This window comes from Pygocentrus nattereri, chromosome 5, assembly GCF_015220715.1.
Source record: "Pygocentrus nattereri isolate fPygNat1 chromosome 5, fPygNat1.pri, whole genome shotgun sequence".
NCBI classification, from domain to species: Eukaryota; Metazoa; Chordata; class Actinopteri; order Characiformes; family Serrasalmidae; genus Pygocentrus; species Pygocentrus nattereri.
Window position 1 is genome coordinate 19,473,885 of NC_051215.1, and position 12,993 is coordinate 19,486,877.

Sequence of the window (12,993 nt, forward strand, 5' to 3'; positions counted from 1 at the left end):
CGTGATCTTATTCTTTCGCTCATGACCATAGGTGAGGGTGGGAATGTAGATCGACCGGTAAATCGAGAGCCTTGCCTTATGGCTCAGCTCTTTCTTTACCACAACAGACCAGTAAAGAGCCCGCATCACTGCTGACCCAGCACCAATCCGCCTGTCAATCTCCCGCTCCCTTGTACCATCACTCGTGAACAAGACCCCGAGATACTTGAACTCCTCCACTTGAGGCAAGAGCCTATCCCCGACCCAGAGTCTCGGATAAACATAAACTAACCGAAACTAATTTACTATAAAATGAAATTGTTTGTATGAATTCAGAAAAAGAAAAGAAACATGCCAGTCACAACTGCTACATATTTTTATATTGTGGTCTATTTACACAAATTTAGGTTAGCTCCATGATTTAGGTATGTGCTCCCAAATTTTTTTTCACTGCTGCACTGACGTTGAATCGTGTTCTTGCACTGGGTTGGTATGACCATCAGGTGGAAACAAGCTCAGAACAAAGTGACTGCTGTGTACTTTGTACTATTTTCAATTAAAGATGGGGTTCAAAATATTTGCACTTACACACTCACACCTAGGAGCAATTTACCATGTCCAATTGGTCTGACTGCATGTCTGTGGAATCGAACCCAGGCCCTCCTTGCTGTGAGGCAAAAACGCTTCCCACTGCGATGCCCAACCGTTGACCAGCAACTCGAAAATACAGAAAATATCTGCTATGTAATTTATGTTCAATTTGACAGATTTATTGTTACATATCCTAGGGGTTAGACCCAACAAAGAGGATGTGAGACAGCCTGCTCAGCTGCCAGACCAGAAAAAGAGAAATAAATTCCTAAATAATTACTTATTAAGAATAAAAACAAACTAAAACCATTTATTTAACACAGTGCTCTTTAAGCAAGCCACCAGTGATGGTTTATGACATAAAACAAGAGGGAAAAAGAAAATATATAACAACTTTTGAGAAGCCCAAAACCCAAAATAACAAGGAAACAAGTATTAACTAAGGGAAGAAAAAAAAAAAAAAAAAAGGACAAAACACTATCCTCACTAACGTAACCAATGTCAATGTAAAATATACATGTAAACAATGTCAAAGGGCATCAAACGAGGGTTAGCCAGCCCCATGTTCCCTATATTATGCTGTATAAGGTATCATCACTGGCCACAGTAAATAATACTTTAGACACTAGCACAATCAAACTGCTCCAGCAACTGGCAGCCAGAGGAGCAGAACAGCGAGAGGCTGAATCAAATACCGCTCGTCACGGACTAGTAGAAACTTTAGTAGAGACTTGTACAGCCAGCACCAAGTGAAACAGCCATTTATGCGCTGGGGAAGTCTGGACGTAGGTCATGCAGCAACATCAACCAGAGAAAATGTAGCCAGGTACAGAAAGAGAAAACCAAACTTGGGACACATTGTCACGCATCACAGGTCTTTGCTGTCTTAGTGCACTTGTGCATCTTCAGAGACGTCAAAAGCCTAAAGCTCTGCTCTCAGTCTGAGCAGTGATGCGGCTTCTCTCCAGCGTGACTGCGCTGGTGCGCATGAAGAATGCTCTGCTGATTAAAACTCTTTCCACAGTCTGGGTACTGATACAGCTTCTGTCCTGAGTGGTTGCGCTGATGGACTTTGAGGCTGCTAGGATGATTAAAACTCTTTCCACACTCTGAACAGGGATACGGTTTCACCCCAGTGTGAACGCGCTGGTGCGTCCGGAGATGGGTAGTTCGATTAAAGCTCTTCCCACAGTCTGAGCACTGATACGGCTTCTCTCTGGTGTGAATGCGCTGGTGTAGTCGGAGGTGACTCCGCTCATTAAAACTCTTCCCACACTCTGCGCAGTACAGCTTCCCTTCAGTGTGAATGCGCTGGTGGCTTCTTAGAGTCTGAAGAGCTCCAAAACTCTTGTCACACTCTGAGCAATGATATAGCTTCTCTTCAGTGTGAACGCCCAGGTGTACTTTAAGATGACCCAGTTGTTTAAAACTCCTCCCACACTTTGAACAGTGAAACGGTTTCTCTCCAGTGTGGATTCGCTGGTGGACTTGGAGACTATTTTTTTGAGTAAAACTCTTCCCGCACTCTGAGCAGTGATACAGCTTCTCTCCTGTGTGAACTAGTTGGTGTCTTTGGAGATGACCGCTTTGAGCAAACCCCCTCCCACACTTTGAGCACTGATACGGTTTCTCTCCTGTGTGAATAAACTGGTGGACTTTGAGACTTTTCACCTGATGAAAACTCTTCCCACACTCTGAGCAAGGATGCAGCTTCTCTTCCGTGTGGAGTAGTTGGTGTCTTTTCAGATGACTGCGTTGAGCAAAACCCCTCCCACATGTTGTGCAGTGATATGATTTCTCTCCCATGTGGACACCCTGGTGGACTTGAGGACTTTGTTGAGTCTCTTTGTCTGTGTTTTCCTCCATTAACCTGCGAGACGATCACCAGAGGACCAGAACTTGAGCTTCTTCTGGAAACCCTATTCTCACATTTAAATCAGCCCTGATGTGAGAAGTCTGTTGTATTCCTCTTGGTGGAAGCTGTTCTTGTGTTTTTGGTAGATCTGAAGTGTGCAGCAGATAAAACCTCAGGAGCAGCAGCTATTCTTTTCCTGAAAAACAGACAAAAGTGTTACAAAATTGTTTAGATTACTCACCAACATCATTTAGTAGCTACTTTGCTCATTCTTTGGTCAGGTATGAAAAGTGTCTATCACTTTGAAGCATAAATGTTTAATGTATGAATCTGCAGCTGCAGCTAAACTGTTTGGCTTTTTGCTCATTCAGCTCAGCATGTCTCGATGATATTCCATCATCTGAAACTAAATCTCAGCAAGAACAACATGGAAATACAGGTCCTAACCACTGTTTTGTCATATACTTCAAGAACTCTCTGGTTATCCTGCCTGTTATCATTTTCTGCTCATGCAGCAAACCTATCATTTCTGAACTTTTCTGAACCCTATATATTTATAGGGTGGCCATCTGGATGCCTATAATTTTGAGACTCTCGCCACTGTCTTCTGGCTGCTCTTCCTTTGTAGACCATCAAGCCCTTCAACTATTCCAGAATAGAGCAGCCTAGCTTAATCTCAGTCTTCTCAATTTCACTTATCATGTTACTGCGCACCCACTACTAGTTTCCTGAAACCGTCAACATCTGATCTTCAACCCTGATTAGCGCCAACAAAAGCAAAAAAATGCACCAGCTAAAACCTCAGCTTTAAATACAGCTCGGCTCAACTGGCCATCCTGTAAAATGTGTGGAGTCCAAGAATTCATATAAGTGGTGGAGGTGATGGAATAAAAGCATTTAAAAACACTAATTTTGTTTCTGAATCATCGGCATGATTCGCTCCAGACACAGAACTCAAATAACACTCGAAACATCAGGACTGACAGAAAAGGCACGATTTATTTTACTGAAGATTAGGATTAAGTTTTCCAGCAACACATATTAATCTTGAGTTGGCCCAGACAGGAACTGATCAACCCACAAAAACCCAAACTTTTTAGACTTTTTTCTGGTCAGGGAGGGGTTAACACACAGCCTGATCTGGTCCATCTTAAATATCTTGGACCTTCTGATTTGTACACAATTCTTCAAATGTCCCAGTGACCCTGAACATGCTTATTTCCACACTTTAGATCATTTTAATTTGCTTTTTCCACCTTGTTCTCATAGTCATTAACATTTCTTTTCTTATCAAAGATGCTGCCTTTATTTCCAAGAAGTAATGTGATTTTTTTTTTAATTATCTCAGGCAGAACCCTTCAAACTTTTATTCTGTTTCATATAAATTATTTTGGATTTATGTGCTTTTCATTTATTTGTGCTACATCTTCGTCTGACAAACAGACAGATCCACAGACAGACAACAACTGCTCATTCACAGCTAAAGCCATGCAGCACTTATATGAATAGTTGTCATTCAATATGTCTATTACTTAAAACAACCAGAAAAATCTTTTACATTTTATATTATTAAAAAATCTCCCTCATCATGTTCAGTACCGTGCAAAGCAATATAACAAACAAAGTCTAAAACAGTCTAAAACTTGTTTATAGGCAACAACAAATGCTGCCCGATTCAAAACTTTTTAGGGGAGGATTCAGCAACTTTTTGCAATCTAGCAACCATTTCTAACATTGACAAATATGTTTACTGACATCAGACAGCCTCATTCACACCCCTCGGTGTATGTAGCCAGTAATGACAATAAAGCAAGTACCATCCTGCCTTGCCAGTTACAAATACAATCATTTTCTATACGTACTTATGGTAATACAATCATTTGTTGACTAATGCCATGACAGTTTCAAATAATCCTTATTATTCCTGCATAATTACCATCACATCTTTGTCTATTAAAGTATTTTGCTAAAAAATCTACAGCAGCATGATGTATTTGGCTTTGTCTTATAATACCAACACATAAAGCATTTGGCATCCTGACAACTTAATACCAAATTACCTATTTTTATAGAAAATGCATCAGTAAAAGCATAGAATAACTTACATGCATCTTTTTCTTTTTCACATGGCAGAGAACAACTACATCACACAACTGGCACCATGGAAACTAGACTCTGCAGGAAGTTGGATCTCCAGGAAGAGCTGTGTCTTCATTCAGAAGAACAAGACGTGTTGTGGAAAAAACAGGCAGCTTTGTTCCAAATACAAAAATAAAACTGAACACCAGGACTGGCAGGAACGGGCAGACTTTTTATTAATGATTAAGGCTCACCAACAAACAAGCATTAATCTTGAGTTGGCGCAGCAGCAACTGACCAATTCGCAATAAATAAATAAGTAAGTAAGTAAGTAAGTAAGTAAGTAAGTAAGTAAGTAAGTAAGTAAGTAAGTAAATAAATAAATAAATAAATAAAGGAGGGATCATAACCTGGCTTACCCTTGCCTCTTCCAAATATTTAAAACCTTATTTCCAAGTATTTCCAAGTGCTGTCATTTAAATTTCTGTTATGTGTGTGCGCTTTTCCTTTTCAAGGACACTTTAACGCTTTTATGGTACAAACATGTTCACCATTAAGTGCATCTTGTGACAAATTTATACTGTACTGCACACACAAACACACACACACACACACACACACACACCACAGTCATTTGTGTAGTCTTTCCAAGTGCTGTATGTCTCAGGTACACTTTCTTCTCTTCTTTCAGGAGCAGCAGTTGGTGAACCATCGCCATGTCATTTGTGCTGTGTTCTTTCTGCCCTTTTGTTATTTCCCTTTTTTACCCCCCCCCCCCCCCCCCCCTTTTCCTTTTCAAGGACACTTTAATGCTTTTATGGTACAAACAGTTCACCAATGCGAAGCGGTACACCAGTAAGAAACGGTACACCAATATGTTCACCAGTAAGAAACGGTACACCAATATGTTCACAACAAGAAACAGTACACCAATATGTTCACCAGTAAGAAACGGTACACCAATATGTTCACAACAAGAAACAGTACACCAATATGTTCACCACTATGTTCTCCAATATAAAAGGGTACAACAACACACCTTCTTGCCACATACTCAAGGTCATACACACACAGTAAGAGCTGCCCATACATAATTAGAGCCAAACAGCACAATATGAGTAGTTATGATTAAAGTCATCTTTTACTAAACAAACTTTAAGGCAATCTATTACATTCTCACTAAATCTCCTTCACTTTGCAGCAAGTTGGTCACAACTGCATGGACGCATTTTCATTCAGAAGAACAAGCTTCTGTGTTCTGCCAGGTTCTAACAAACAGACAGAAGTGAGGAACGCTGATTGTATCCAGATTAAAGACTGAAACCGTGTAAAACAGCCTGACTTACAACAGATCAGCCAAAACACACAGCAAAGACTGTGAAAAAGTATTAGACTTACACTAGAACTCCGTGTCCGTCTCTGGCCCTGCAGCCCGGGACTCCGGCGGAGGCGTGGACCGCTGATCACGACGGGATCTTCTTCTTCTGCTCCGTCGTTTTGTGTTTGTAGAACCACAGATGAAGATGTAGCTCCCCCACGTGGGCTGCAGGTGGACTCGAACCGGAACTCCGACCTGGGTGTTGTTTATGGGCCATAGGTTGTCCTGCCGAAGGGTGTGGTCGGGGTGGGCGGAGAGCAACGGTTTTCTCTGCGGTGATAATATAAGGTATTATTATTAAAATGCTTCTTTAATTGAAGTTTCGTTTTTTCTTTTATTTCCTTTATATGTTTTAATAGACAGACAGCCACTAATACGTAATAAAGTTAGATCACATATTAATGCAAGGCCACCACGCATGTGAATCCTCATGCCATGAAGCCTTTATCCTTATTAACCTAGCAGGTCTGTGTTAAACTCCTCAGCACTTACATTACAAACACTTAAAAACTAAAAAAACTTAAACTACAAAAAATTAAAAACAAAGTTTTTACTTGAAAGTATTAATTTCAGCTTAATTTTTGTAAAGTAGTGTCATTTTGTTTCAGAAGCTCATAGAACAGTTTGAATAGATTTTAAACATCTGTTCAATGAGCTCATTTGCTGCTTCACTGTCCAATCAGGTACTGTTTCAGCACTCATTAGCCAATCGTAGCACTCAGGCTGCACTGTGTTCTGTGGTTGCTACGGTGACGCAGACGTCCAATCAGCAGATGGCCGCTAAAAATATTAACCAATCTTCTTCTTCAGCAGCTGAGCTCTACAGTAACACAGCTGAGTGTGCCCTTCACTGATAAAGTAAAGCAAAACACAAATATAATCTTTTAATGATGTGTAAATAACTGTACTCTTTAATATGTGAGTCATTCTACAGGAACATCTATTTTTGTGTCCCTAGCGTTTACAGATATATTACATAAAAAAAAAACAGGGTTACAATTTATTTATATTTTAAAATAAAACAAGTTATTTTAACAATTACACCTTCTTGAACCTCAATTTAGCAATACTGGTTCATAAATCAATCATATCGAATTTCAATCACCACAGAAGAGCTCGTCCCCACTGTTGTGTGTGAGGGCTGAGGCCATATTTTGAAGTTTTTTTGTCATTTTAACTACAGTAATCTATACATGACTGTGGAATATATAAATCAAATGACAAAGAAAACAAATGCCAGATAAATATTATAAAATATAATGAAAGTCCCCAGTAGTCATGTCACTGGTGTTACTGCATGAGAGAAAATCTCCTATTTTGAAATAAAAGTCACACTGATGACATCACTCGACTTCCTTTGACCTGTTTTCTGAGGATCAATGAAGAAAAGCACATAGTCCACTGTGACTTTCAGTTCTCAGAGATTTTCTCATTCAGCTCATGGTTTCATATGAAGCTTTTAGTTGAAGTCACTGATGTGACTGACTTTATTCTGAGGTCACTGTGAAATAATGGAAATACAAATGGATTAAATTACATATTTTAGTGGATGTTCCATTATTGACAGCATGTGGTTTTATGTTCTGTAGCAGCACTTTAATAAAATGCATTGTTTATTAAAAATTCCTCTGGTGTTTCCTTTATTATGTGGAACACCAATGAGGATCAGAAACACCAGTGACTCCTATGGAGAGATGTTTCTGTAGAACGACTCATGCCTGTTAATTGAAGTTATTATTATTATTTCTTGTAAATAAAACTGAACTAGAAAACTTCAAAGTACAGCAAATTAAGTAAAGTCATGTATAATTTAACAGATGTTGCTGTTAATGCCTCTAGCCAAAGAAACTACTAAAACAGTCCTTAAAAAATAAACTATTGATATTAATAAAGCAGTTATAGAAGCTTTATCAATATAATTTAATTTAGAAGTTTTTAACATACAATATGCATCAATCATAAACGAAGCAAGAGCTGCATTGAGCTCTGCTGCCCTTTTTGAAATGCTTCTGCTTTGTCCGGCAGACTGACATAAAAACCTGATTTTCTATGGGATATTTGTATGTTATTATATGTCATTACATTAATTTTAATTTTCATTTAAAGTAATGAAGAAAATTAAAACCCAGTTTATTAATCATACACTATGTGGACAAAAATACTGAGACACACCTCTTAATCACTAATTTCAGGTGTTTCATTTAGACCTGCCATAGAGCAGAGCCGCCGAGTGCTGATGTACATAGTGAATAAAAGTCTCCAATGCTCAGCTGATCAATAACTGCAGTGTTCAAACCACCTCTGGCATCAACATCCGCACACAAATCGCACCAGGAGCTTCATGGCAGGGTTTCCAGCAGCTGCATGCAAGTCTAACATCACCATGCACAATGCCAAGAGTCGGCTGGAGTGGTGTAAAGCGCCACCACTGGACTCTGGAGCAGTGGAAATGTGTTCTCTGGAGTGACCAATCAGCTTCTCTATTTGTCAGTCTGATGGATGAGTCTGGGATTGGTGAATGCCAGGAGAACGTTACCTGCCTGACGGCACTGTGCCAGCTGGAAAGTTTGGTGGAGGAGGGGTGATGATATGGGGCTGTTTTACACAGGTTGGCCTAGAACCCTTAGTTCCAGCGGGCAGTAAGAACTGTGTTATTAGATTGAGCTGTCCTGTAACAAAGGAAAAGGGCTGGAGTTCCAACGAGGAGTTTCAGGCATCTTAGAAAAGTGGGTTCTGTGGATGAGAGGTTCTCCATCTGGAGGTAACAATGAGCTTTGAGACGTTTACATGCACAAAAAGCTACAACACACTAAAGGAGAAGAACCAGAAAAGCATAATCGGTCCCCTTTAATATTTGTTTTAATGAGACATTTAACTTCCTTTCTAAGGAGAAATTCATAAAAGACTCTAAATGTTTTTTGGGGGTTATAGTGTGTTGACCGAGGACTAAAAAAAAAAGTCTGTGCAAACAGCAATAAAGAAAATGCTGTTTGACACTCAAGCATCACAAACGATTACCTCCTTCTTAATGCATTTATGTGTATTTAATTTTGAATGTCTGAAACTTTTCCCACAGTCCGAGCAGTAATACGGTTTCTCTCCCGTGTGGATGCGCAGGTGGACCTGTAGATTATTCTGGCGGTTAAAACTCTTCCCACACTCTGAGCACTGATACGGCTTCTCGCCTGTGTGAATGCGCTGATGTCTTTGGAGGTGACTTGGTTGCTTAAAACTCTTTTCACACCCTAAGCACTGATATGGTCTCTCTCCTGTGTGAATGTATTGATGCGCTTTGAGATGACACAGTTGAGTAAATCTCTTTCCACAATCGGAGCAACGATAACATCTCTCCTTGCGTTTTTGTATATGTCCGTGAGACGTGTTCGAGTTAAGAGCACTAGAAGATGTTTGCTGAGCACTAAAGCTACTTGTGGAGGGCATATTCTCACATTTAATCTCTACTGATTTCGGCAGCGTAACATTCATCTCAGTGGGAACTTCTGATGTGTTGGTGAAAGTAAATTTGAACTGTGCTGGGAGCTGATCCCTAGGAGGAGGAAAAGACTTGCAACAAGAAGCCAGTCCTTTCTGAAAGGAAAAGAAAAAAACATACTCAAAATTGTAAAACTACAAAATGCTACAACATTGCTGGATTATATCTGATGTACACAAATGTTGAATTCATTTACAATGTAGTTCATTTATATCTCCAATACAAAATAAAATAAAAATCATGATTGATCTCTGTACCTGGTAACAGGTAATACAGGTACCTGGTAATCTAATAATAGGAAAATATAACATTGGAGTTCTGTATCTGATGATAACATCATCAGATACAGAATTGGACTGTCAATACCACATTCAATCAGGATCCTTTAGCAAAAAGCAGAAACTGATTTCTAAATCACATCCAACCAAGTCAATTTGTGTATCTGCCAGAAACCGTGGACACTTTTTAGAGCAGGGGTGCCCAGTTCAGATCCACCCCACCTGGCACTAATATTCAAATGCCCCTGAAGGTTGCTGTTATGTGGACCAGGTGTAGGTTTGAAGCTAAACTGTGCAGAATGGTAGATCTCCATGACCAGGATTGGAAATCCTAGTTCTAGAGTCTTTAAAAAGACTAACTGAAGCAAACATGATGAACTTGACCTCATTCGGTGGAACCAAAACAGAGTTTGAATGCTTACGACAATGAGACATTTCAGTTTTCTTCCAAAATAAATTAGCAATAACTTGTCAGTTCTGGGTTATTGTGTGTATAGTTTGTGACACTCAAGAGTCACGAATTACCTCCGTCTTAATGCATTTGTGCGCCTTCGTATTTGAATGTCTGAAACTGATCCCACAGTCTGAGCAGTAATACGGCTTCTCTCCGGTGTGGATGCGCTGGTGGACATGTAGATTACTTCGACGGTTAAAACTCCGTCCACACTCTGAGCACTGATACGGCTTCTCTCCTGTGTGAATGAGCTGATGAATATTCAGAGTGATCTGCTGAGTAAAACTCTTGCCACACTCTGAGCAGTAATACGGTTTCTCTCCTGTATGAATGCGCTCGTGTGTTTGAAGATTACGTTTGTTATTAAAAGTTTTTCTGCAGTATAAACAATAAAACGGTTTCTCTCCTGTGTGAATGCGCTGGTGTCTCTGGAGATGACACAGTCGAGTAAAACTCTTCCCACACTCAGAGCAGTGATGCACCTTCTCTCCAGTGTGAATGCGCTTGTGTAGATTTAGAGTTCCCTTTTGCGTAAAACTCTTTCCACACTCCATGCACTGATGCGGTCTCTCTCCTGTGTGAATGCGCTGATGTCTCTGGAGATCATGCAGTTGAGTGAATCTCTTCCCACACTGTGAGCAGTGGCATCGTCTCGCCTTGCTTATGTTTTCTGGTATCTGACTGCGAGATGTGTTCATGGAAAGGGTGCCAGAGGATGTTTGAGTAATGGTGCCACCTGTGGATGTCATATTCTCACATTTACTCTCTGCGGATTTCAACAGTGACCACTCCTAATGTTTTTGTGCAGGTAAATCTGAATGGTGAAAGTGAACAATAGGAGCAGGAGAAGTCTTGCAACAAGAAGCTTTCTGAAAGAGTGAGAAAGAAACAAAATTAAAAGGACCTTTAAAAATGTGACAGCACTGTTCTGGGCTCTACCTGACAACTGTTCAATTAATCCATAGAGTTAAAGAGCTTTCAGGAAAAATAAATTAGGTTTAAGACTTTAAGACACTGTTTAATTTAAGTCTTGCCTGGTGACAGAATAATTTAATATTGCACTATATAGACTAGATCTGCCTGGGGATAAAGGCTCCCATGCCTTCCTCGCTATACGACAGCTCAGATATTCCATCCTTAAATCAGTGACTGAGGCACAGGATTGTTATAGGATTGTTATGTTATAGGACTTGATTTCAGTGACTGAAATCAAAGCCTAAATGCGGAGGTGGAATTTCCCCATTTGTGGGATAGGGGCAGTCATGGGCTGGAGGTTAGGGAACTGGCCCTGTGACTGGAAGGTTGCTGGTTCAATCCCCAGGGCCGACAGCACATGACTGAGGTGTCCTTGAGCAAAACACCTAACCCCCAATTGCTCCCCGGGCGCTGTGGACAGGGCTGCCCACCGCTCCGGGCAAGTGTGCTCACTGCCTTCTAGTGTGTGTGTCTATTCACTAGTGTGTATGTGGTGTTTCACTTCACGGATGGGTTAAATGCGGAGGTGGGCTTAATAAAGTATCACTTAAATCAAAGCCTTTAACACACATCATTCAGTCAAGTATGGATCAAAAATAATTAATTTGAAGATATTGTTTCAAAAGCATTCTTTGAATTGAATTATGACCTTGCTCATTCAAAAGATGCAACCCAAAAACGTGAGACTTTCCAATACAGACCAATTTATTTATTTTTGCAGTAAAATAAAAACAGCTCTAGTCTGATTTTAGACTAAATACTCTAACTGGGCATTACAGGTTTCTCTATAACAGACTAATGAATAATTTACATTCAAATCTAGGAAAGAACAAAATAACCTGTTCCACCACCAAGACCAGCTTGGAGAGGATGGACGACCTGCTAAACCATCAAACCCAAGATGAAAACGTAGCCTGTGCAGGTCAGGCTTTAACAACATACTCAGGCTGGCACAAATAATTTCAGTACTCGAGTATTCCTTTGGCACTTTAGTATTCATTTCGTATTCTTTATTCAGAAATTTGTTGCAACATTAAGGCATTGAAAGTTTAACAAATCATCTCAACAATGTAAGTGCAGTGATCATTACCCCAGTACTCGGCTGCATGCCTTACATCACAGCTGACTTCATGTCATTTATCACTCAGATATGTTACTGATGCATCGTCACTGAATACTGGATATAACAGTTAAAACACAAGAATAAAGACTGAAAAAGCGTTAGAGCCCCTACATACCATACATCAGCTCCTGCTGCTCCTCCTCTTCTTCTCTGCTTTACTGTCTTTGGAGAACCACAATTTTAGATGCAGCGCCCCCAGCTGGGCTGCAGGGGAAACACTGTAACTCCGTGATCACGGTGGATTTGTGTGTGTGTGGATGGCTTGTTTAAATCCCACCTTGTTTATTCCGGCATAGGGTGGTGTAGGGGGGCGGGGGCGGGGGCGGCATGCAGTGATTCAAAAAGGTGCTACATAACCTAATGGTTGGGATGGAGGTTAGGGAACTGGCCCTGTCACCAAAAGACTGCCGGTTCAATCCCCAGTACCGACAGTCCATGACTGAGGTGTCCTTGAGGAAGACACCTAACCCCCAATTGCTCCCTGGGTGCTGTGGATAGGGCTGCCCACTGCTCCGGGCAAGTGTGCTCACTGCCCCCTAGTGTGTGTGTATTAACTAGTGTGTATGTGGTGTTTCACTAAACGGATGGGTTAAATGTGGAGGTGGAATTTCCCCAGTTGTAGGATTAAAAAAGTATAACTTAACTTAATAGAAATTGGTTTAATACTTAACGTTACAGAGCACTAGTTTCCTGTAGGGCACTTTTAGATCCCATTAGGAAACCATCAAATGCATTTAGGATCAAAACACCTATTAAATGAACATTACTGGACCATGAGAGCCCTTTAC

General features: G+C 40.4%; 1 pseudogene; it reads right to left on the minus strand.

Moving 5' to 3' along the window:
* Positions 1-344: 344 nt before the first annotated feature.
* Positions 345-12,378, minus strand: LOC108412964 (annotated as a pseudogene).
* Positions 12,379-12,993: the final 615 nt, after the last annotated feature.